Raw genomic sequence first — 24,434 nt, 5'->3', positions numbered from 1 at the left:
TGTTTTGAGATTGATGAGGGCAATGAATGTACAAATGTGCTTTTCACAATTGATGTATGTATGGATTGTGATAAGAGTTGTATGAACCCCTAATAAAAATTTTAAAGCATGATAAAAAGAAAATGATGATGGCAACATATGTACAGATATGCGTGATACACTTGTATGGGATGTTTTAAGAGCTGTAAGAGCCCTGAATAAAATGATTAAAAAATAAAATAAAATATGAAGAAAAATAAACCAATGAATAAAAATACACCCAGACATTCCAATGAAAAAAAAACAGAAAAAATTAAAAAAAAAATAAATTGGTATTCCAGGATGCACTCCTTCTGAACACAATTGTTGAAGCAAAATGTGTGCAAAAGCAAAATTGGTGAAGAAAGCTGATGGTGCCCAGCTATCAAAAGATATAGTGTCTGGGGTCTTAAAGGCTTAAAGATAAACAAGCGGCCATCTAGCTCAGAAGAAACAAAGCCCACATGAAGAAGAACACAAGCCTGTGTGACCACGAGCTGTCGAAGGGATCAGATATCAAGCATCGAAGAACAAAAAATCCTATCATTGTTAATGTGAGTGAGTATAGAGTGGAGACTCAAAGCCCATCAGTAAGCAACTGGGCACCCCCTTACTGAAAGGTTGTGGGGAGAAGATGAGCCAGTCAGGGTGCAGGGTAGCAACAACGAAACATATAACTTTCCTCTAGTTCTTAAATGCTTCCTCCCCCCACCATGATGATCCCAATTCTAACTTACAAATCTGGCTAGGCCAGAGAACGTACATTGGTGGTACAGATGGAAACTGGAAACACAGGGAATCCAGGGCAGATGAACCCTTCAGCACCAGTGGTGAGAGTGGTGATACCTGGAGGGTGGAGAGAATGTGGTGTAGAAAGGGGGAACTGATTACAAGAATCTCTGTATAGCCTCCTCCCTCGGTGATGGGCAGCAGAGAAGAGGGCGGGAGGAGACGTCACACAGTGTAACATGAGAATATAATAATTTATGAACTATGAAAGGTTCATGAGGTAGAAGGGAGTGGGGAGGGAGGGGGAAAATGAGCAGCCAATATTAAGGGCTCAAGTAGAAGGCAAATGTTTTGAGAATGATGATGGCAACAAATGTACATATGTGCTTGACACAATCGATGCATGTATGGATTGTGATAAGAATTGCCCGAGCCCCCAGTGAAATGATTTTTTTAAATCAGATGAGGTATTTTGTATCTAGTAACTCCACTGCAAAAAAAAAAAAATCACATCAATGTGTTAAGAAGCTAATATTTCACTTTCATAACTAAAATGCATCTAATCCAAACTATCATATTGTCACTCATATTTTATGAATGGCAGAGCCGGTCCATGGCGGAGGAGGACCAAAGGAGACTTTACACCTGCAAACTGTGGTGTTAGGGTCACTCGCATTCGCATACACTGCCAGAAGACCTGACAGAAGTGCCTTGGAGGAAGGCAGAAGGTTCTTTAGAGCAACAACGGTGAAACCTTGTCTCACTTATTTTGGACATATTATTGCTAGAGGCAGGGGTTGGGGGTGGGGTTTAATGGGTCGATCAATCAGAACAGAAGGATATCATCTGGTTCCTTTATTAAGTTCTATCTTTCCCAGGAAATACCTGTTGCTGTTTTGTGCCATCAAGTGGGCTCTGACTTACATGAAGCCATCAAGTGGGCTCTGACTTATATGAAGCTATCAAGTGGGCTCTGACTCATATAAAGCACTTATACAGCAGCATGAAACACTGACCAGTATTCAGCCTTCCTTACAATCTTTGGTATGTTTAAGCCCATTGTTGCATTGTTGCCATTGAGTCAATCCTGAATCATAGAGACCCACTGTGGGTTTCAGAGACTAAACTGTTTACGGGAGTAGAAAGCCCAGTCTTTCTCCCACCAAGCTGCTACTGGTTTTGACCTGTCTACCAAGAAGATGGCAGCCCAACCTGTAACCATTCCACCATCAGGACTTACATTGTTGCATCTACTAATCTCAAATCCATCTTGTTGAGCATCTTCAGCATTTTTTTGTGGAGGGGGGGATGACCCTAATCTTACTACAGGAGAAAGACAGGGTTTTCTGTTCCCTTGAAGAGTTAAAGTCTTAAAGTCACAGAGACAATTCTACTCTGTCCTATTGGCTTGCTTTGAATTGAAATTGACACGAAGGCAGTAAATGTATTCATTTGTTTAATAAATATTGGGAGCCCTGGTGGTGGAATGGGTTACACATTGGGCTGCTAGACTCAAAGTCAGCAATGGCAGGCCACCAAATACTCTGCCCCATCCATTGACTCAATGGCAGTGAGTTTGTTTTTTAGTCTATATCTTTTTTTATATACATTTTATTAGGGACTCATACAACTCTTATCACAATCTATACATATACATACATCAATTGTATAAAGCACATCTATACATTCTTTGCCCTCATCATTTTCAAAGCATTTCCTCTCCACTTAAGTCCTTTGCATCAAGTCCTCTTTTTTCCCCTCCCTCCCCGCTCCCCCCTCCCCCATGAGTCCTTGATAATTTATAAATTATTATTTTTTCATATCTTGCCCTGTCCGGCGTATCCCTTCACCCCCTTTTCTGTTATCTGTTCCCCAGGGAGGAGGTCACATGTAGATCCTTGTGATCTGTTCCCTCTTTCCAACCCACTCACCCTACACTCTCCCAGCATCGCCCCTCACACCCCTGGTCCTGAAGGTATCATCGCCCTGAATTCCCTGTGCCTCCAGCTCCTATCTGCACTAGTGTACATCCTCTGCTCTATCCAGACTTGCAAGGTAAAATTTGGATCATGGTAGTTGGGGGGAGGAAGCATTTAGGAACTGAAGGAAAGCTGTATTCTTCATCGGTGCTTCATCGCACCCTGACTGACTCATCTCCTCCCCTAAGAATTCCCCATTGCAATATATCGTAAGAGCCAAGTAAATTTTCATCCCTGACAACTTCAATCTATTCTTCATTTATCAAAATGCTACTTATTGGTCCAGTTGTGAGGATTTGGGATTATTTATTTGTGTGTTTTATGTTAAGGTGTGACCCATAGTGAAGGTTATAGTCTCTAATCTTCATGAATATTTGCTTCAAGTCCTCTTCACTCTCAGGAGGTAACTGTACCACAATTACCACCATAGCGCCTCAGAAATAACATAAATGATAACAAACAAGTTGGAATTGCAGAAGTATTTAGATAATTGAATTTTGATTCTATTTCTCTCTATACATTGCAGCTTGCCTAGAAAAGTTGTGCAATACATATTTTTAAATTTTCTGTTATTTGTTGAGATAAATGGAGAAATAATGTAAGTTCTTTATTAGAAGAACACGGTTTTTCAATACCTTGTTCATGATCCAAACTATCTGATAAGTATATTGAATCGGAATCACTGCATTTGGGGCAATCAGATCCAGGTGTGTGATATTTAAATTTTAGCAGGAGCCATTTTTATTCATTCATCTTGGCTTAACTATGCTGATTATATGACATGTGTAATAATGAACTTCATAGGCCTGAGAAAAATCAAGCTACATACTAATAGATACTTCCTTATAAAACAAGAGTAGCAATATCCTCTCAATGACAAGCATTTTCTTCAGGCAAAGCCTTCACAGTAATCTGCATTAATTTAATATTTTTGTATTACAATTGACATTGACTAGATTATTAATGTTTTGTGTGGATTTAGGCTTTGGCCACTAAAGTTCCTTTACTATGGTTACACATAATTTACATGATTTCCTATCTTTAAGTTTGTGTATCTGGCTGAATCAATCAAAATTTCTATTTAGATTTAGATAGAATGTTTTAATTCTGTTGTCAGATTAGTATTTTCTTTTGCAAGGTGCTTATAAGAAGTATCTATGTTTATCAATTGCTACATAATTAAATCATCAACATCTATAAATAATTGCTGAAGAAATGTACAAAATGAGGCTTTCTGTGTGAATAGATTGTGTTTCAATATTTTTCAAAATCAGATACGTGTGGTAAAATAATCCTTTATCTCTTTCTACAAAGTTAATAGGAGAGGAGTAAAACTGCTGACTTTGGGGATTTTCAAAAACTCTTAATTTGGTATTACTTGTGAATTTATTTTATATGCTACTTATTTTTGGAACTAGATTTAAATAAAATTAAACTATTCTTATCCGTTGGAGTCACTTAATTAATCCAGCATTTTTATTGACATTTGAAAATCTTTTTATTTGGGTTTAATTTCCTCATCAATGCTGCAGACAATTTGCATCTCTTATTATTTCCATGTGTCATTATCATTCTTTTATGTTTGTTTCAAAAAATTTAAGTGTCCAATCTCCAAGTTACCTGTTTTGGGACTTTTTTTGCTGCTACCTATTTTTAAAATCATTTTATTAGAGGCTCATACATCTCTTATCACATCAATTGTGTAAAGTACATTTGTACATTCATTGCCCTCATCATTCTCAAAACATTTGTTCTCCACTTAAGCCCCTGCCATCATCCTCATTTCCCCCTCCCTTCCCACTTCCCCCTCCCTTCCCACTTCCCCCTCCCTCATGAACCCTTGATAATTTATAAATTATTATTTTTTCATATCTTGCACTGTCCAAAATCTCCCTTCATCCACTTTTCTGTTGTGCATCCCACAGGGAGGACATTATATGTAGATCCTTATAATCTGTTCCCCCTTTCCAACCCACCCTCCCTCCAACCTCCCAGCATCGCCACTCCCACCATTAGTCCTGAAGGGATCATCTGCCCGGAATTCCTTGTGTTTCCAGTTCCTATCTATACCAGTGTTCATCCTCTGGTCTAGTCAGATTTGTAAGACAGAATTGAGATCATTATAGTGGCGGGAGGGGTGGGGGGCGGGGTGGCATTTAGGAACAAGAGGAAAATTGTGTGTTTCATCATTGCTACATCACACACTGACTGGCTCGTCTCCTCCCCAAGACTCTTCTGTAAAGGATATCCAATGACCTACAAATGTGTTTTGGTTCTCCACTCCGCACTCCCTCCCTCATTCACAATGATATGATTTTTTTGTTCTGATGATGCCTTATACCTGATGCCTTTGACACCTCTAGGTCACACAGGCTGGTGTGCTTTTTCTATGTGGGCTTTGTTGCTTCTGAGCTAGATGGCCGCTGGTTTACTTTCAAGTCTTTAAGACCCCAGACGCTTTATCTTTTGATAGCCAGCCACCATCATCTTTCTTTGCTACATTTGCTTATGCACTCATTTGTCTTCAGCGATCGTATCATGGAGGTGAACACACAATGATATGAATTTTTGTTCTTTGATGCCTGGTAACTGATCCCTTTGACACCTCGTGATCACGCAGGCTGGTGTTCCTTTTCCATGTGGGCTTTGTTGCTTCTGAGCTAGATGGCCGCTTGTTTACCTTCAGCCCTTTAAGACCCCAGACACTCATTTGTCTTCAGCGATCATGTCTGGAAGGTGAGCATCATGGAATGCTAGTTTAATAAAACAAAGTGTGCCTGCATTGAGGGAGTACTTGAGTGGAGGCCCAATGTCCATCTGCTTCCTTAATACTAAACCTTTAAATATGTGCACATAGATCTATTTCCCCATCATCATATATAAATATATTTACATATGTACATGTCTGTATTTAGGTCCCTATAAATGTCCAGTGCCTCCTAGTTCTTTCCTCGATTTCCTTTTACTTTCCTCTTGTCCCACTATCATGCTCCGTCTTCATTTGTGTTTCAGTGATTTCTCTCAGTTACATTGTTCTTGATCAAGCCCTATCAGGTCTCTTATTCCCTCCTCGCCACTGATTTTGGATCAATCATTGTTCCCTTGTCCCTAGTTTGTAAACACTACTTCCTTTCCCCCACTTCCCCTTCTCCCATGTCCTCCTGCAACTGTCGGTCCCGTGGTTATGTCCTCTGGATTGTTTATCCTGTTCAGATAGTTTATCCTGTTTATCTTATCTAGCTAGACCTGCAGAGATAATAATATGCACAAAAACAAGACACAGCAAAACAAAGCGACAAAAGAAAACAAAACAACAACAATAAAAAATGACCAATAAAAGAAAAGCCTGTAAATAGTTCAAGGTTTGTTTGTTGACCTTTAGGAGTATTTTCTTGTCCAGTCTGATGGGGTGCCATGGTCTGGCACCAAAGTCTATTATTGGTACACCCTCCGGGATTCCTTGCTCTGCTCCCCTTGCTGTTCTGTTGCACACCCTTAATGTTTTGCCTCGGTGTGCTGTGGTCAGATTGGGTGCAATTCTGACACTGTGTCTATAGTGTTGTCCCCTGTAGGTCTACGGGCCAGTGAAGGATGTCATATCTCATAGTGGGGCCAGGATATATTCCTCTCTGTGCATTGGCTGCTCTCAGCAGGGATATCATCCTCTAGGATCCAGGATGAGCTCCACTCTCTCTTCCTCCTTCTTTATTTGCACCTGTGTACTCTGATCAGACATGACCCTCTCCCTGAGCTGTCACTTCAGTGCTGTACTCTGAAGTAAATTCTTCTGGGGAGAGGGGCAGCTGTCCACATAGTTGGGATTTGGGCCAGACCCTCAGACCTCTCTATTGGCTCCCTAATTCATGCTATTATGTTGTATTCACATTATGGAGCACTGTGTTGAAGTCTGGCCCCTCTTTCCCTGTGGAGATATAAACAATACCCTCCCCTTGGGTGGGTTAGTGCCCTGTCCCCCCACTACACATTTCTCTCTTTTCTGACACTTTTTCCTCCTCCTTTTTAATTGGCTACCATATGTATCCCTGCATTTGGTCTGGCCCCTCCCATACTACCTGGACCTCACCCTAGGAATGTTTGTATACAGTAGCTTTTCCCCTATGCACCATTTGCATTTTTTAAGCTTACCTCAGCAGATTCATGTTGTGCTTGTCCATTTTTGCTTGGCTTACTTCACTTAGCATAATTTCCCCCAGTTCTTCCCCTGTGGTGATGTGCATCATGCATTCATCATTGCTTTTTAACATTGCATAGTACTCCACTTTATGTATTTACCCCAATTTTTAATCCATTCATTTGTTGATAGAAATTTGTGCTGTTTCCAACTCCTTGCAATTGTGAACTGTGCTGCAATGAACATTGGAGTACAAATGTCTGACCATGGTTTGTTTTTTTGCCTCTTCTGGGTATATACCCAGTTAAGGGGATTGCTGTGTCATATGGTAGCTCAATTTCCATCTGTTTTAAATATTACCAAATTGATTTCCATAGCGACTTTATGTACCTACAGATCCACCAGCAGTAGATGAGAGTTCCTATCTCACCACAGCCCCTCCAACATTTGTTGCTTTCTGATTTTTTTTAATTGGGCTATCGTTAAGGGTATTAGGTGGCATCTCATAGAGGTTTTAATATGCATTTCCCTTATAGCTAATGATCAGGAACATTTTCTCATATATTTATTGGCCATTCGGATTTCTGCCTCTATGAAACATCTGTTCAGGTCCTTTGCCCAGTTCCTCAGTGGGCAATTAGTTTTTTGTCTTTTTGGAAGCTAGCAGAGTATTGTAGGTTGTAGTATTAAGGCCTTAGTCTGATGTGTCATTGCAAAAGATCTTTTCCCCATCTGAGGGCTCTCTTATTACTCTGTTGGTGAATTCTTTTTCTGTACACAGATGTTTAATCTTAAATATATCCAACTTGTCATTTTATGACTCATCTGCATTTCTGTCCTTCCCTACTTCTTATAGCTTACATATTCCCAAAGTTCTCAGGTTGGTGCCAATTCCCTCATTGATGCCCCTAATAGTTAGGGATTTTACCTCAAGGTCTGTGATCCACCTTGAATTTATTCTTGTGCATAGAGTGAGATAAGGGTCTTGCTTCATTTTTCTGCAGATAGATACCCATTTTCCCAGCACCACTTGTTGAGGAGGGCATCTATTTCCCATTTGATATTTTTGAGGCCCTTATCAAAATATCAGTTGTCTGTATGCTGGTGATTTTATTTCTGGGTTTCAATTCTTTTCCATTGGTCTGATATCTGTCATTATACCAATGCCATGTGGTTTTGACCACTGTGCCTGTATAATATGTGCTAAAGTCAGGTAAAGCAAGCCCTCCCACCGTGTTCTTCTTTTGAGGAGTTTTCTGCTAAATCTGCCTTTTGAGGAGTTTTCTGCTAAATCTGCTTCTGCCTTCTCTCTAGTAAGTTAGTGATCGGTTTTTCCAATTATTTGAAGAAAGATGAGGGTAATTGTATCAGATTGCATTAAAGTGATATAGTGCCTTAGCCAGAACTGACATCTGTACCATATTGAGTCTTCCAATGAGCATGGAATATTCTTCCATTTTTTAGATCACTGTTGGTTTCCTGTAATAGTGTTCTGTAGTTTTCCTCATATAAATTTTCTGTTATTTTGCTCAGGTATATACCTAGATATTTCAATTTGTGCTTGGCTATTATAAAGGGTACCACCTTTTGACCTCCTCTCCTGTGGTGTTATCCGTTGTGTATAGCCATCCGATAGGCTTCTGTTTGGTGATCTTGTATTCTGTCACTCTGCCATACTCCTCTATTGCATCCAGTACTCCCATTGTGGAGCTTTTGATATTATCAATTTATAAAATTATATCATCTGCAAGCAACAATAGTTTCACCTCTTCCTTCCCCAGACGAATACCTTTGATGTCTTTTCTTTGTCTTGTACTGTTAGCTAAAACCTCCAGTACGATGTTAAATAAGAGTGGGAACAAGGGGCATCCTTGTCTGGTCCACTTTTTCAGTGGGAGTGTGTTCGTCTTTTCTTCATCGAATTATCATGTTGGCTGTTGGTTCTTCAGATATAGGTTGTATTACCTGAAAGAATTTTCATTCCATTCCTATTTTCTTGAGTGTCTTAAAAGGAATTGGTGTTGGGTGTTGTCAAATGCTTTTTCTTTATCTATCGATATTATCATGTGGTTCTTTCAGTTTTTCATGTCAATGTGACAAATGATACTAATGGCCTTTAGTATGTTGAACCATGCCTGCATCCTGGTATGAATCCCAGTTGGTCGTGGTGAATGATTTGTTTTATATATTTTTGTATTCTATTGGCCAGTATTTTGTGAAGGATTTCTGCATCAATGTTCATTAGGGATATTGATCTGTGGTTCTCAATTTTTGTGGGATCTTTCCCTGCTTTGGGTATCGGAGTTATATTAGCTTCATAGGAGGAGTTGGGGAGTTTTCCATCTTTTTCTATGTTCTAGAAGTGTTTGTGAAGGATTGGTGTCAGTTCTTCCCTGAATGCTTGGTAGAATTCTTCGGTGAAGCCATCTGGTCCAGGAAATTTATTTTTTTTTTGTAATCCCTGGATAACTTTGTCTATTTCATCTATTGCTATGGGTTTGTTGAGATTCTTGACGTCCATCAGTTGTAGTCTAGGGAGGGATTGTTTTTCCAAGAAGTAGTGCATCTATTCCAAGTTGTTGAATTCATTGAAATATAGTCTTTCGTAGTACTGTGTAATTGTCCTTTTTTATTTCATTAGGATCTGTTTTAATGTCCCCTCTTTCATCCTTCATCCTTGCTATTGAAATGTGTTCATGCCTTTCTTTGGAAAGGTTTGCCAGCAGACTGTCGATTCTGTTTATCCTTTCAAAGAACCATCTTATAGCAGCATTAATTTTTTTCATAGTTTTCTTATTTTCCCTCTCTTAAATATCAGCCCTGATTTTTATTATTTCTTTTCTATTGCTATTAGTAGGGTTGTCTTGTTGACTCTGTTCTAGTTGCCAATTGTGTGCCAGCATAAGTCTCGCTACCTTTTTCATGTATGCATGCATTGCTATGAAACGTCCTCTGCTATCTGCCTTTGCTGTGTCCCTAAGTTTGGGTACATTGTGTTCTCAGTCTCATTGGTTTCTAGAAATTTCCTATTTACATCTCTGATATGGGCCAATATGCATTCCTGTTACAATAGTTATTTACCCTCCACTTCTTTTCTCTGGTTTTCTTCATCTTCCTTTTGTCGGTGGTCATAGAAAAAGAGGTCTTTATTATATCAATGTGCTTAAATTTATGCAGCTTCACCTTCTGCCCCAACATGTGGTCTGTCTTCGAACATGTGCCATGTGGGATTTAAAAAATGTGAATTTCATTGTTTAGATCACCAGCCTCCTTGTTGAGTTTCTTTCCCTCTAATCTATCTTTCTCAGAGAGTGGTGTATTGAAGCATTGATTTCTTTATCATCTTTTGGAGTGCTTATTTGATGAAGTCAGTGGGCCTCTCATTTGGGCAATATATGTTTAAAATGCTTAGTGGTTCTTTGTCTACCATCTCCTTGAGCATTATATAGTGTCCCTCCTTATCTCTTTTTATGATTTGCATTTTCAGGTCAATTTTATCTAACATTAGGATCACAATGCCTGCTTTTTTTGTATTTGCTGGTTGTTTGGGATATCTTTCTCCAGGTTTTGATTCTCAGACTATTTTTGTCTGTAGTCTTGAGATGTGTGCCCTGTAGGCAGAAGATTGATGGGTTGTGCTTTCTAAGCCAGTCTCCTAGCCTCAGTCTTTTAATGCCTGAGTTCAGGCCATTGATATTCAGGGTTATTATCTCCATTGTTAGACTCTGTGATGCCATCTTATACCTTTTGTGTTCTGTGTTTTCCTAACTCCCTTGTGCATATGTGTGTGTGTGTGTGTGTGTGTGTGTGTGTGTACTTCTTTCTTGGCTTCTCTCCACCCTTACACCAATGCTATCTCTGAGGCTATTATCCCTTTGTGACCCTCTGGGTGGGGCTTTTCTATGTGGCAGTTTCTTATTTATGCTTGGTGAGTGCTGTTGTGCCCATACCGGGTGGTTGAGGATCTTTTACAGGGCTGAGTTTCTTCTGATGAATTCTGTGATCTTTTCCATGTCTGGGAAGAATCTTACTTCTCCATCGATATTGATTGATTATTTGAATGGGTAGAGTATTCTTGGGTTTAAGTCATTTTCCTTCAATTGTTGGAATAAGTTACTCCACGCTCTCTTATTTATATTGTTCACTAATATGGCTGAGCATATTCTTATTTGGGAAACTTTATATGTGATTGTTTGATTTTCCCTAGCTGCTCTCGTGATTTTCTCCTTTTCCTCAAAGTTGGATAGTTTAAGTACTATGTGCTATAGTGACTTCTTCTTGGGATTCAGTCTAGCTGGTGTTCTTTAAGTCTCCTGAATGGTGGTCTGATTTTCATTCATTAAGCTGTGGAAGTTTTCCTCCAAGAATTCTCTCACTACTGTTGCTGATTACTTCTTTGCTGTGTCTTCCTCCGGTTATACAATTATTTTGATGTTGTTATTCTTCACAGCATTAGACATAGCTCTTAGGTTTTCTTCAGATTCTCTGATGATATTATTAGATTTTTTTTCCACCTCTGTTAAAATCTGCTTGGCTGTCGTCCAGGTCATTGGTGTGGTTCTCTGCCTCCTCCAGTTGACTGTGTGTGTGTGTGTGTGTGTGTGTGTGTGTGTGTGAGAGAGAGAGAGAGAGAGAGAGAGAGAGAGAGAGAGAGAGATTTTTACTCACAAAATGGACCAAGAACCCTCTAAATTTCTCTAGGTTTGGTGAGCTGGTTTCCCGGGCTCCAGCTGAAAAGCTCTTCCTACGCTTTTACCAGGAGTAGCGATTTCTCTAGGCTGAAGCTCTAAAGGGGACATAATCCCAAACACAAGGAGATGCCAACACCAGAGCTCTCTGCGCTGTTAGCTTTCTTGAGCACATAACCTCGGGAGGAGGGGTGGCAAGGAACCATAATTTGGAGTAGAAAAATATCAGAATTTTAACTGAGGCAGATCCTGATGTGGGAGAAAATAGGTGGATCATCAATGTCCAGTGGGGAAAATTCAGTTCCAATTGGCCAGGAAGGAAACAACTCCCTTGATAAGCTCCCTTGATCTTCCCCTCTAGGGTCAGTGTGACAGCCCCCAAATCAGAACACCTCACAGCATAATATTAAAAAGTGTGAGAATATATATTATTGGTAAAAGCTCAAACCCCAGCCTAGCTGCTCAGCTCCAGTAGCACATAAAAGGGGACTGCTAACATAAATCAGCATAAGAAGAAGCCCATGGCTAAAGAATGCCAGTACTTAGCTACAGGGCCTGGAGGCTTCTTGCATAACAAAGGCCTACTGAATCAGGTTCAAGCTCCTCAGAGCACAGAGCTAGAGCCCAGAGCTAGGAACACAAATTAATTTGATTCTATTCTGGCTGGCCACGGGGGGAAAAAATAAAATATTTTAAAAAATCATCTGTTTTAATATGGCATCAGCAGTCATTATAGGACAATAAACCCAGCTTCCCTCTCAGTTATTCTACACACTTTAGGGAGGTCCTGCCTGTCCTGGGACTCTACATGTGGCTGTGGGAACACCCCAAACCCCCACTCCTGCTGTAGTGTTACAGCATAAGGCAGGTATACCAGTGAACACCAGTGCTCAGTACCTCAGTGGGAACGGATGCCTGGCTGCTGGTGCGATCTTGCCTTCAGGAGTAATCCCACCCAGCATCTTGGAACCCTACATCAAGTGGGCACACCACGCCACTACCTTGAGGAAGAGTTGGAAGTCCTCAAGCCCCATGGACAAGTGCTCAAGACTGTTATTTCCTTATTTAACACTCTATTTCTTCTTTTTTTATTCGTTCACCCTTCTATCTTTCCCACCACAGTCTGTCTCAATGGGCTCAGAATTGTTTTGGGGTTTTTCCTCGTTCTTCTTGTTCCCTCTTTTTTCTCTTTTTCCCATTTCTTCATCGTCTCGCCCTCTTTCCTATCATATGCCACTACTGGCTTCTAGGCCACTACTCGCCACCTCAGGTAAATCAACCCAAGTAACAGAGGGAACTCAAGCCTGCCCTCTGTGGAAGTGATGCATACCACATGAGGCATATGTGACAACCATCTAGTGTGCCACACTGCTGAGGAAACCTCTGTTGGACCTCAAATGTGATCTCACCAACTAGGGCAATCCTGCCCAACACCACTGCATTAAAAGGGTACACCAACCTTCCATCAAGGGGCAAGGTTTAAACCTCTCTGGCCCACCTCCAGGTAATCAGGGATCAGATATCTTTTTATTCTTTATTTCCTCTTTCTCTCTTTCTTCCCTATTTACCATCACAGCCAATCTTAATGAGCATAGTTAAGATGTTACCCTTCTTTCTCTTTATTCTCCTTTTCTTTCTTCTCTGCTCTTTTGTTCTCTCCTCTATCTCTACTTTTATGATTCTCTCATCTCCCTCTCGTTCCTCCCACATACCACTGTTGATTTCCAGACCCCTACCCTCTGCCTAGGGAAACTCTGCCCACCCAGTTGGGAGAGCTACATCCTTCCCCCTGACACAGTGCTGCACACAACACAAGACAGTGCTACACTAGACATGACATGGGGTTCAAGCATCTCTTTATCTATTTTTAAAATTTTCTCTCCTTTGTTTTTTTCTTTCTTTCTTTTTTATTTTTGTTGTTCTTTTGGTTTTTCTTCCTTTCTCCTCTTCTTATATCTCTTCTCCCTTTCCTGCCACAGTCTCAGCAGATTCAGTTCTCCTGTTTTGTTGTTTTCTCTTTGTTACTGTTTACACTTTTGCTTAGTCTGTGAATTTTGTGTGTGTATGAGTGGGTGTTAGTTTGCTTGGCTGAAAGAACACCAGCCAGAGTGAATCCCAAGAATTCACCAAGACACAACATAGTCAAATTATCCAACTATGAGGAAAAGGAGATCATAAAAGAAGCTAGGGAAAACAGTCACTTTAAATGTACCCCAATAAGAAATGTTCAGGTCTATCATCAGAAATGATGAAGAAGAGGAGGTAATGGAGTAGCATATTCCAAAAATTGAAGGAAAACTATGGAAACCCAAGAATATTTACCAGCCAAATTATCTCTTAAGATAGATGGAGAAGTAAGAGTCTTCCCAGAGAAGGACAACCTCAAAGAATACATAAAAAGAAACCCAGGCCTACAAAAGATCTTTTCAAATCCTGTTTGGACATAATGTCAACACTAACCAAGGGAAAATATGAGATCATCACAAAGAACAACTCCATCCATAGGGAAACAGAGAAACAGCCCCTAGGATACTATTAACTCAATAGTGGAAAGAAGGCAAACATAAACCACACACAACACAATCGGGTAGGTATGTAGGAAAATACCGAACTCAAAAGTGCAAGATGACAGACGTCTCAGAGTCCATAGATGGATGCAATAACACTGAATTTCAATTGTCTGAACTCAGGCATTAAAGGCAGAGTCTAACCGAATGGCTCAGAAAACAATCCATCAATCTGCTTCCTACAGGAGACACATCTCAAGTTTGCAGACAAAAACAAGTTGAGCACTCAAGGCTGGAGAAAAATATATCTGACAAAATTAATATCAAGATACAGGCCATAACAAGAGACAAGGAGGGTCACTATATAATGCTCAAGGGAACAGCTGACCAAAAACCAGTTAGCATAATAAATATATATGCGCCCAATCAGAGACCCGCAAAACTTGTAAATCAAATACTTCAAAAAATTAAAAAATAAATCACAAGCTCAACATTTAGAGTTGGTGACTTTAATATACCACTCTCTGAAAAAGACAGATCACTGGGATAGATACTCCACAAGGAGGTTGCAGATCTTAATGGTGAAATTGGACAAATTGACTTTATAGATATTTTCACAGCTTTCCACCCAGATGCAGAAAAATTCACATTCTTTTCAAGCTCACATGACACATATTGGAAAATAGACCACGTGCAAGGACACAAGTCGAACTTGAGTAATTCAAGCACTAAGAGATTATACAGACTTCTCTCTCTGATCACTGTAACATAAGGCTGGAAAATAATAGAAGGATGGTGAAGAAAACAAGGGCAAACAATTGGAGGATGAACAATTTCAAAAGGAGAGTGTATTGACCCAGATCAGAGATGGAATCGGGAAGTTTCTAGAAATCAATGAGAACTAAAATACAATGTACCAAAACCTGTGGGATACAGCATAGGCCTTTATCAGAGGAAGGCTGATAGCAATAATTGCACACATTAAAAAAGAAAAGAGACTCCTGGATGATATGCTGGCACAAAATGCACACCAATTAGAGCAGAGTCAAAAGAACAACCCTACTAATAGCAAGAGGATACATATAATAAAAAGCAGAGCTGAGATACAGGAGAGGGAAAACATGAAAACTATGGGGGGAAATTAATGCAGCTCAAAGTTGGTTCTTTGAAAGAATTAACAGAATTGATAGACCGCTGACAAACTTAACCAAAGAAAGGAAGGAACAAACGACAATTGCAAGGATGAGAAATGAAACAGGGGACATTACAGTGGACACAACAAAGCCGAAAGGATAATTACACAGTACTATGAAGGCCTATACGCGAATGAATTCAACAACTTGGAGGGCATGGGCAAATATTTGGAAACAAAGTCCCTCAATAGACCATCCCAGATGGATGTCATGAATCTCCACAGACCTACAGCAATGGAAGAAATATGAAAGTTTATTAAGGGATTTCCAACAAAAAAAAAATCTGTTTGACCAGATGGCTACAAGAGAATTTTACCAAGCATTTAGGGAAGAACTGACACCTATCCTACACAAACTCTTCCAGAACATAGAAAAATACAGAAAAGTCTCAACCTCTTTCTATGAAGCTTGTGTAACTCTGATACACAAAGCAGGAAAATATCCCCCAAGATTTGAGAACTACAGACCAATATCTCTAATCAACATTGATGCAAAAATTCTTAAGAAAATACTGGCCAACAGAATACAATAGCATATTTAAAAAACAATTCAATGTGACTAAGTGGAATTCATACCAGGGATTCAGGGATGGTTCAACATACGAAAAACCATCAGCATTATTTGCCGCATTGGCAGGAAAAATGATAAGAATCACATGATAATATCAATAAATGTGGAAAAAGCATTCAACAACATCCAAACATGCATTACTGTTTAAGACACTCAAGAAGAGAGGAATAGAAAGAAACTTCCTCAATATTATACAAGCTATATATGAAAAGCCAACAGTAAACGTGAACCAATACAGAAAAAATGAAAACAATTACACTGAAAAAGGGGACCAGACAAGAATGCCTCTTGTCCTCGCTTTTATTTAACATTGTACTGGAGGTCCTACCTAACAACATAAGACAGAGAAAAGACATCAAAAGTATTTATCTGGGGAAGGAAGAGGTGAAATCATCATTATTTTCAGGCAATATGATTCTATACATGGAAAATCCCCTAAACTCAAAAAAGGATGTGTTGGAAGCTAGAGGAATATGGCAGTGGCAGGATACAAATCAACAAACAGAAGTCTATCAGATTGCTCTACACATCAGACAAGATCACAAAAGAGACAATTAAAAAGGTAGTATGCTTTACAATAGCCAAGCACAAATTGAAATATCTAGGGCTATACCTGAGTATAAAAAAATGAAAAAAAAAATGTGTACGAGGATAATTATAGAACACAGCTCATGGCAACAAATGAGTGGGGAGGAAGAGAGTGGAGCACAACCTGGACCACCAGGCCTGGAGGATGATATTCCCTGGCCCGAAGAGCTAATGTACAGAGTGGACTATATTGCAGATCCCACTATGGGACACTACGTCCCTCACTGGGGGGATAACACTGGAGACTCAGTGTCATGATTGGCCCTGTCTGACCCTGTGACACCGAGGCAAAACACTGAAAGGATTCTACAGAGTAACTGGAGGAGCAGAGCAGGGAGCTCTGGAGGGAGTTCAGAGGACAGACTTTGGGACCAGAGCATGACACCCCATCAGACTTGACTGGAGGATATGCCTAGAGGTCAAAAATAAGACCTTGAACTATTTACAGGATTTTCTTTATTTTTTAATTTAATAAAAGGATGAATATAAGGAAGAAAAGGGGAGTGGGGGCATGGGGTACTAACCCATCCAAGGGGAGGGTATTGTTTATATCACCACAGGGAAAGTGGGACCAGACATAACCCAGTGCCGCAAGGAGTGAATGCAACATCCCGGCGTGGAGTAGGGAACCAGTGGAGAGGTCTTGGAGGCTGGCCCAGCACCAAAAATTAAGTGGATTCCTGCCCCTCCCCAGAGAAGAATTTGTTTCAAAGGGCAACATTGATTCTGCAGCTCTGGGAGATGGACATATCTGATCAGAGCACATGGGAGCAGATGAAGGGGGAGGAGGAGAGAGTGGAGCACAGCCTGGCCCACCAGGATGTGAGGATGATGTTCCTGATTAGAGCAGCCAGTCCACAGAGAGAACAACATGGCTGGCCCCACTATGAGACATGATGCCCCTCAGTGACTAAGGGCGATACAGGGGACAGCACCGGAGAGACAGTGTGGGAATTGCACCTGACCTGATCCCACCACATCGAGGCAAACCACTGGAGGAGTGCAGCAGAACAGCAAGGGAATGGAGTTGCAAGGTCCCCAGAGAATGCTGAAAGTGGACTTTGGGGCCAGGGCGTGGAGCCCCAACAGACTGGACTGGAAAACACTCCTAAGGGCCAGCAAACGATCCTTGAACTAACTACAAACTTTTCTTTTGTGAAGTGTTTTGTTTTGTTCTTTGTCAGTGATTTGGTGTTGTTGTTTTGTTGTCTGGTTGTATACTGTTGCTTTGTTCTCCTCTGTCTTGTTTTCGTGCATGTTATTGTCTCCACAGGTCTGTCTAAATAAGACAGGCTGGATGAACTATCTGGAGGAAAAACAACGGGACCAACAGTTCCGGGGGACTTGGGATAGGGGGAGGTGGAGGGGTACGGAAGTGGTGTTAACAAACACAGGGACAAGGGAACAACATGGGACTCAAAATGGTGGTGAGGGGGGAGTGGCCGGTCTGGTAGGGAATGATCAAGGGTAAGGTTACGTAAAGAAGAGGAATAGTTGTAACCCAGGTGGGGATGGAGCATGGTAGTAGGGCAGGAGGAAAGTCAAGGGAGATGGAGGAAAGAGCTAGGAGTCAAAGGGCATTTATAGAGGTCTAGAAAAAGACATGTACATGCAAATATATATATGAGGATGGGGAAATAGATCTATGTGTCTATATTTATAGGTTTAGTATTAAGATGGCGGAAGGGTCTTGGGCCTCTACTCAAGTACTCCCTCAATGCATGAATACTTTCTTCTATTAAATTGGCACTCTACGATGCTCACCCTACGAACACAACTGCCAAAGCCAAAGTGGGTGAACAAGTAAATGTGGTGAAGAAAGCTGATGGTGCCCGGCTATCAAAAGAGATAGTGACTGGGGTCTTAAAGGCTTGAAGATAAACAAGTGGCTATCTAGCTCAGAAGCAACAAAGCCCACATGGAAGAACACACCAGCCTGTGTGATCACATGGTCCCAAAGGGATCAGTTATCAGGCATCAAAGAACAAAAAATCATATCATTGGCTGCTCACCTCCATGATACGATTGCCGAGGACAAATGGGTGAATAAGCAAATGTGGCAAAGAAAGCTGATGGTGCCCGGCTATCAAAAGAGATAGTGTCTGGGGTCTTAAAGGCTTAAAGGTGAACATGCGGCCATCTAGCTCAGAAGCAACAAAGCCCACATGGAAGAAGCACACCAGCCTGTGTGATCACGAGGTGTCAAAGTGATCAGGTATAAGGCATCATCAAAACAAAAAAAAAATCTTACCATAGTGAATGAAGGGGGAAGTGCAGAGTGGAGACCCAAAGCCCATTTGTCGGCCAATGGAGATCCCCTCATAGAGGGGCTTAGGGGAGGAGATGGGTCAGTCAGGGTACGATGTAGTACCAAAGAAGAACACAGTTTTCCCCCAGATCCTGGATTCTTCCTCTCCCCTACTACCATGATCCGAATTCTACCTTGCAGGACTGGATAGGGAAGAGGTTGTACGCTGGTGCATATAGGAGCTGGAGGCACAAGAAATCAGGGTGGATGATACCTTCAGGACCAGGGGAGTGAAGGGCGATACTGGGAGAGTAGAGGATGAGTGGGTTGGAAAGGGGGAACCGATTACACATGTGACCTCATCCCTGGAGATGGACGGCAGAGAACGGGGTGAAAGGAGACTCCGGATAGGGCAAGATATGACAAAATAACAATCTATAAATTATCAAGGACTCATGAGGGAAAGGGGAGCATGAAGGGAGGTGGGGGGGGGCGGAGAGAGGACCTGATGCAAAGGGCTTAAGTGGAGAACAAGTGCTTTCAAAATGATTAGGGCAAATAATGTACGGATGTGCTTTATACAATTGATGTATGTATATGTATGGATTGTGATAAGAGTTGTATGAGGCCCTAATAAAATGTTAAAAAAAATGTTTTCTTTTTTAAAAATTAATTTATTATTTTCTTGCTTATTGGTTTCCTTTTTTGTTTTCATCGTTGTGTTTTCTTTTGTCGCTTTGTCTTGCTATGCCTTGCTTTTTGGTGCATATTACTATCTCTGTAGATTTAACTAGATAAAATAGGCTGGATGCACACTCTAGAGGAAAAAACAATCCAACAAATGGTTTCAGGGGGACATGAAAGAGGAGGAAGTGGGCGATAGGAGTTAGTACTGACTAACCCAGGGACAAGGAAGCAATAAGTGATCCAAAATTAGTGGCAAGGAGGGTGTTAGAGGCCTGGTAGGGATTCAACACAGGCAATACTGAACTGAGAGAAAATACTGAAACCCAAATGAAGGCTGAGCATGATAGTGGGATAAGATGAAAGTAAAAGGAAATAGAGGAAAAAAACTAGGAGGGTAAGGACAATTATAGAGGTCTAAAAGCAGGCATGTATATATGTAAATATACTTATATAGTATGGTGGGGATATAGATCTATGTGCATATATTTATAATTTTGGTATTAAGGCAGCAGATGGACATGGGAGTTCCACTCAAATACTTACTCAATGCAAGAACACTTTGTTCTATTAAATTGACATTCCATGAGGCATACCTTCCCAACCCGATCACTGAAGACAAATGTGTGCATAAGCAAATGGGGTGAAGAAAGCTGATGGTGCCCGGCTATCAAAAGACAAACTGTCTGGCGTCTTAAAGGCTTGCAGGTAAACAAGCAGCCATCTAGCTTCGAAGCAACAAAGTCCACATGGAAGAAGCACACCAGCTTGTGTGACCACAAGGAGTAGAAGGGACCAGGTATCAGGCATCAAAAACAAAAGCAAAAGAGATATCAGTATGTGTCCACCTTCCCGATATGATCACTGAAGACAAATGTGTGCATAAGCAAATGTGGTCAAGAAAGCTGATGGTGCCCAGTTATCAAAAGATAGAGTGCCTGGGATCTTAAAGGCTTGAAGGTAAACAAGCGGCCATCTTGCTGAGAAGAAACAAAGCCCACATGGAAGAAGTACGCCAGCCTGTGTGACCACGACCTGTCAAAAGGATCAGGTATCAGGCATCAAAGAACAAAAAATCATATTGTGCATGAGGGGGAGTATGGAGTGTGGACCCAAAATCCATCTGTAGGCAACTGGACACCCCTTACTGAAGGGTCACGGGGAGGAGACGAGGCAGACAAGGTGCAGGCTAGCAACGATGAAACACAATTTTCCTCTAGTTCATAAATGCTCCCCACCCCCCCACACACACCATCATGATCCCAATTCTACCTTAAATATGTGACTACACCAGTGGATGTACACTGGTACAGATAGGAACTGGAAACGGGGAATCCAGGACAGATGATTCCTTCAGGACCAGTGGTGAGAATTGCGATACCAGGAGGGTGGTGGGAAGGTTGGGTTAAAAGGGGGAACCGATTACAAAGATCTACATATAACCTCATCCCTTGGGATGCACAACAGAAAAGTGGGTGAAGGGAGACGTCGGATAGTGTAAGATATTACTAAACAATAATAATTTATAAATTTTCAAGTGTTCATGAGGGAGGGGGTTTGAGGAGGGAGGGGGGAAAATGAGGAGCTGGTGCCAAGGGCTCAAGTAGAAAGCAAATATTTTGAGAATGATGATGGCTATGTACCAATGTGCTTGACACAATGGATATATGTATGCATTGTGATAAGAGTTGTATGAGCCCCCAATAAAATGATTTAATAAAAAAATACTATGATACCTTTCTTTAGTTCTTACATTAATAAAGTTCACCAATAAAGCAATGTTCTAAAGTTAAAAGAAAACAAAGAAGATAGTTCAGTTTCTGAACTAAGTGAAATATTGGGGGGAAATAATAACAATTTCTCCTATGATTTTCTATCTTTAGACTCCAAAAGAATCAATTGAAATAAATTAATAGCATTTTCATGAATTTGACAAAATACCCAATTATAAAATATATATGTGTATAGCAACATGATTTGTATGTCCTAAACTGCTAAGGAACTTTTCATTTTTAGTGAGTGATAAAATGTATGTAGACTAACTTTTACTGTTTGTGGATGTAAATGTTATATGTACTAAGTTTTGGATGTGATGCTACGTATGTAAAAAATATTAACTATCATGAGTTAATTTTGAAGTTTAATGCAAAATCAGTCATAATAGAATACAGCTATATAGATGCAAAAAATAGCCCTAAGTATAAACAGACATAATCAGATAAAGATGATATCAAATAGAAACAATTTATTTGGTAAACTAAAAGGCATACATATTATGGTGTATTATCATAGTATGATATAAAAGAGAAATTAAAATACATTTAACACTTTTTTATCCTGTTCTCCAAAACCACTGTTTCAAAGCCTAAGAATACAACTGATTAAGTGGAATGATATGCTATGATAAATCATGTGCAGAAATTAATGAAAGATATGACTTATTTCTCATCATGAATTGCAACAGCCAGGTAGAAATTTGGGGGCTATTTTTATTCTATAATTTAAGTATTAAAGCAAATACAACTCTAATTACAAAATCCTAATTGTCGAACTTCACACCTTGGCTACAGAATGCATCTTAATCCACAGTTTCCCTTGCTCCACCTGGCAGAAGTAATTTCATTGATCTTGGGGTATTTGGAAACAATATTTCAAGGCAATCTGCCCATGTATACCAGCATAATTATCACCTCACCCATTTCTAACTACCGGGTCTACCGTAAATGAAAGGACCTATGTCAATATATTTTATAAATTATAAACCATAACATATATTTTGTTTATTGATATTATTTCTTGATCATGGTCTTAGGTGCTTGGGTCTTGCTTCAGAAAGTGACAAACTTGAACTACTTATTTTCATTAGAAATTCACATAGGATCAACATTATTACTTGAGAATCATTTAATCTATCTCAGTGTAATTCTATACATCATTTTTCCACAATAGCTGCCTTAAATATTTTAGCCGTTTCTGAAACACCCAGTCCCACCCAATTCAATTCCTTTCATTCTAGACAAATGAGTTCATCTTCTAGTTGACCAAGAAGATTGAGATCATATGCCATGCATTCCATTACTTCCCCTATCTTGCCCAATATAAATGAATAAAATCATATTGAATCACTGTAATCTTTCTTATTCTTTTCAAATTCTTATGTGAATAAGTAAGTTCTTTTTCTTACCAAAGTACTTTCAAACTTTATTATTATTTTGTTTAGTTTTAATTCTTTTCTCACAGTACTCCTTGGGATTTCTTCCAACACTTTCTTCCTCCTTTCTCATAAAACTTGGACAGCTTTTTTCTATTGATTTATTTGCATGTATATCTAGCATATTTTCCCCTTTACCTTCACTTTGATTCTCATCACTCAAACAGTTTATAGCCCAGTTTCTGGCACCTCCACCTTTCTGGAATTATGGAAAAACCTGAAGCACTGAATCCAATGAAGAGGCTTTTCTTATTGTTCACCTTCTTTGCCTTTTGGCCCATGTATGTTTTCTAGTATTTTCCACACTCCCATGAAAGATGACTTTAGGTTTCCTTCTCTGGCTCATTTTCCCTCAACAATCCCCACTCCATGCTGACATTTCCCTGAAGACTCCATTTCTCTACCACTCATGGAGATTGCAGTCACTGGCTGTCTTTCAATGATAACCTCAATGCTTCCTTCTCAACTGCATGGCCCTCCTTTTTCTTTCCAATTTCCTTATAAGTTATGTGTGTGTGTGTGTGTGATTCATTCCAATCAAATATAAACAGAATCAAAACCTCTCTATAATCGATACCAATCAAATATAAACAGAATCAAAACCTCTCTATAATCGATACAAAATTAACCTCAGGTGAAATCATTCTCTTTTTATTTATAATTTTAAAATTTGCTTAGAAACTTTTCTTCTGAAACATCCAATAAAGAAAATATCTGTGCATAAATGTCAGGAAACTAAAAGCCATTTTACTTACATATATCTGCCTAGCAACACAGTACCTCTGAAAAACTAGACAAATCTAAATTTGCATGCTTTATGGCATTTAAAATTTACTCACAAGATCCCTTGAATACAGGTTCCAGTTCACCTTTATAAAGGTTTTTCTATTATTTCACCTATTAAGGAAAATTAATCAAAACAAATATAAATTTAATGCATAAATTTTAGAAAATCTAAGGCATATAAAATATATTTAGATATGCCTAAAATATAACTGAAGAAACCTTGGTGGCACTGTCAATTAACTGCCAGACTACTACCCGCAAAGTCAGTGGTTCAAATGCACTAATCCCTCAAAAAGAGAAAATAGGCTGTCTGTACCCAAAAAAACCTTGATGTGTTGGGCTAACTTCAAGGACAGCAGTTCAAAATCACCAGCTACTCCATGGAAGAAAGACTCGGCTTTTCAGACCCATAAAGATGTGCAGTCTCGAAAATCCACAGGGGTCGTCATACCCCATCATAGAGGATCACGCTGCATTGGAATAAATATTTTCAACCTCATAAGCAGTAAATTGAAAGTGACTCCAAGGCAATGGATTGCGTTTCTTTTTTCTTTAGTAAAAGATGATTATGTAGTAAAAAAGGAAACTTTTCAATATATTTTGCAGTTGGTTTCTATATACATAGAGTGCAGCACTCTCAGAAACCTCAAGGGGCAGTTCTGCTCCAACCCTGTAGAATTGCTATGGGTCAGAATGGGCTCGAGGGTAGTGGGTTGGGTTGGGATCATCATTCTCACAATTCTTTTAAAGAAGACCTTACAGAACAGTGTTTTATATGAGTTGATAATGTGCATGCTATTTTAATATTGAATGATTTTGCACTAGTAAATATAGCTCTATTTATGCACTCTGCCTTTGTTTTCTTCCCACAAGTCTTTGGATCATGCACACAGTGAAGTGTTCTGGAATTCCCACTCTTCTCAAAGTTATCCAGTTGTTAAGATCCACACAGTCAATAAAACACAAGTAGACATCTATCTGGTGTTCTCTGTCTGACATCAGTAATATCCTTTGTTCTGCGTCCTCTTCTGAGTCTGCCCTAAATGCCTGGCAGTCTTGAAAATCCAGAGGGATCATCCCTTTTAATGTACTGCTGCAACT

The sequence above is a fragment of the Tenrec ecaudatus genome, chromosome 12, assembly GCF_050624435.1.
Source record: "Tenrec ecaudatus isolate mTenEca1 chromosome 12, mTenEca1.hap1, whole genome shotgun sequence".
Lineage (NCBI taxonomy): Eukaryota > Metazoa > Chordata > Mammalia > Afrosoricida > Tenrecidae > Tenrec > Tenrec ecaudatus.
This window is presented reverse-complemented; position numbering follows the sequence as displayed.